This window comes from Quercus suber, unplaced genomic scaffold (assembly GCF_002906115.3).
Source record: "Quercus suber isolate HL8 unplaced genomic scaffold, Cork oak 2.0 scaffold_1425, whole genome shotgun sequence".
NCBI classification, from domain to species: Eukaryota; Viridiplantae; Streptophyta; class Magnoliopsida; order Fagales; family Fagaceae; genus Quercus; species Quercus suber.
This window is the reverse complement of record NW_027070800.1, coordinates 722-3978: the sequence shown is the minus strand read 5'-3', so window position 1 is coordinate 3978 and position 3257 is coordinate 722.

Genomic DNA, 3257 nt, shown 5'->3' with positions numbered 1-3257 from the left:
CGTTAAGTGAATCCACAATATTCTAAGATGATGCGTTGACAAAACATTCCAACAATCATCATGACTTCTATTTGATCTAAAAGGCCATTCGACCACAAGCCTGCTTTCCAATATTCTTCTGTCTATGGCTGCATCAATTGAGCTCATCTGAAACATAAAATCACAAGAGGGTGATCAGAAAGGAGCCCTAAATATCAATCACTTGGACAAACCAGATATGTTATAAAGCTTGGCCTAAGCAAAGAGAACCAACTTTGCAAAAGAAGCTGACCTGGGCCAAGTCTGAATTCACTGTTGGATCATAAACTAAATTGTACGAATAGGCAAAAATCTGTTGGTAAGATCTTGTTCCACCCAAAACCCACTTTTCGGAATCAAACATAGGGAGAATGAATAACAGCAGGTAAATCCAAATTTAAAAGAGAAAATACATACACATTGTTCTTAACTGAGTATAAATGCTAGGAAGAATCTTGGAGTTGATTGCAGCAAGCTTGACAAAATTGTAATTACTAATTACCAGAATAAAATAATGCAAATACCTACTTGCAATTTTTGATTCCCACAAGAGTGTGGCATTGCGTGCAAACCGAAGAATGGCAGTTTACATGCCCTCAACCAATTGGGTTGGAAGAAGAAAAATGGAATTATTAAATGGTTTAACATATTACTAACCAAGTGGGTTGTTCTTTAATGATGAAAAAATTGGAAATTCATACAGAAATACCTCTCTAAATAGGAAACAGTGCGAAAGAATCGAATCTGAAAACATGAAACATAAAGCCTACCCATCTGGTCAGATGCGAAACCAACTCCATATATTAAAGAGGTAGTATGACTTACCTGGCTAGTTTCATCATGCACCTGATACTTCGTTAGGGACATTCTTCTTTCCTCCTGCAATCACCAGGTGTGCCAAGTCAGCAATAATTATAGTTAAAAGCTATTAGACTCTTTCTACTTCTTTTTTTGGGGGGAGAGAGAGAAAACACCATGGACATTGCCTCATCATCCCAAACTAGATAGACCTCATTAGTGGCTGGCTGGGTAGCAGGAGCTTTGTTTGCAATTACTGGGGTGGTCCAATGGAAGGACCACCAGTATTTGGGCCAGAGGCATATGAATGAGAGTTGCTTAATGTCCCACCTACAGTATATCCAAAAAAGGACATTAAAATCAATAAAATTATGTACTATAAAGACACCAACAAGGTGTGAGAAACATATTTGGGCAAGTCCACAGCAAAGCAGCCTAACAACATCAGAGTTCAACTTCATGAAATGGAATCCAATGAATATAGTCTAATCTTACCAGCCTGCTATAAAACCAATCAAACCAATCTGGAGTAGTAGGCTTAACTAATGGACAGCAGCACCAAAGTTACGAAATAAAACTTCATTCACTTTTAATAGGTGGTGGCTTTATATGTATTGAGAGAGAGAAAGAGAGAGTCAAACTTGTGATCAGAAAAGAACAAGTGTCTGTGGCGAAGGTAGTAGGAGGATAACTCATCAAAAATAGTTTTGGTAGTTTTCTTATCAAATTCATCAACAAGACGATGCCCTGGTCTTTATTCTCATTGGTTTAATTGGGTGTCTTGTAAGTGGCCATATTTATTTGTGTTTTATTCTTTACAAAAGAGGTTCAAGGGAGTAAATTTTGTTGATGATACGAGGATTCTCCATAGAAGTTGCTAAACTTGTATTTTTCTGCATAGTCTCTTAATTTTTAGTTTCAACACCTTAGGATCTAGTCTTGAACCCTTTTGTGATCAATCTAATTCAGTTTCTCCAGGTGTTTTTGAATCATTGGATTTCTGTCTTTGTAAACAGTTATTTGCATTATTGTTAAATCTTCATTAAGAGATATACTGTTTGTGTATGTGAGAGAGAGAGAGAGAGAACATTCTGTTAGCCAAATATTAAAAGCTATTGTAAAAACCCCTCTCTAGCTTGTGCAATAAAAATTGACCTTATGAAAGCTTACGATTAGGTTAGGTTGAGTGGTGCTTCATTCTTGACTGTATGGCTGCTATTATATCCCCAAATTTTGTATTTGCTTAAATGGAAGTTGGGTATTTCATTGACTAAAAGGTTTTTCTTCCTCTTCTTCTTCTTCTCCTCTTTTTTTTTTTTTCTTTTTTTTTTTTAAATAAAATTTATTGAAGGTTTATTCACTTAAATGAGACCTAACTGTAGCAATTGAATTAGAAATCCTGTATTTTTTTATCTTGGGCAATATTGCAAAAATGGCTTAAGAAATTTTCAATGTAGTGAGGTTTGCTAGTATTTGTCAATGCTCATTGCGATTTTAGCAAAATGGAATGCCAATTTTAATTATGGGCTTTTTTTTAAAGGGAATTTTGGCCTTTTAACTTGAATACATTCGTTCGGCTAAAATTGCTCTTTTGAAGGGTAATCTATCATAACAGCACCCTACTGATTTTCTCTAGTCTAATAAATACTTGTGGAAACAGACTTTTTTTTTTTTTTTTTTCGCTAAATAAAACACATACTAGTTGAAATTTGAAATATACGGTTTAAAATGCAGGCTCAAGTAAAACAAAGATCTAAAAACATAATAAATTTAAAATTTCACAACGGCTTGAGGTGATAACTTATGATTGTTGTATAATAAAAGTAATGTCAATAATGGTCTTAACGAAAATGATGTTGTACTAATTATAATTTGTCATCACAACAAGTTGTAAAATATATTGTGAAGTATTGTTGCAAATGGAATCAAGATGCGATTTCATGTTGAGGGTTTTTTGGATTCATTTTAAGGGGGAAGGAGATTTGTACTTGGAAGTCTTGAAATACTATAAAATGCTTTTGACTTGATTGTCAGTGGTGATTGATATTGAGTGTGCATTTCCAATGCTATTATAAGCTAGTAAAAACTAGTTTTGCTTCTTTTTTCCTACTGTTTGTGGGTCCTAGTGGGTCTCGCAAAAGAAGAAGCTGTTTTTTTTCTTCAATTAGCTTAATTGCTCAATTGGCTAGGTATAGTTTGCGGGTCCCACTATAATAGTTTTGATCAAAAAGTGAGATAGAGTTAACTAATTGAGAGTCTCACTATATAGTTTTTGCAAAAATGTCAAAGTCCTTTTTTGCTTATTGCAACTCTCACTCTATTTTTTTCCCCTACAGTACTTTTAGTCTGTTTGGCTAGAGGAGTGGAAAAAATTTAATTTTTCCTTGTGCGTGTTTGGTTGGAAGGGTGGAAAAGTGGGAGGGGTGGAAAACACTTTTGTT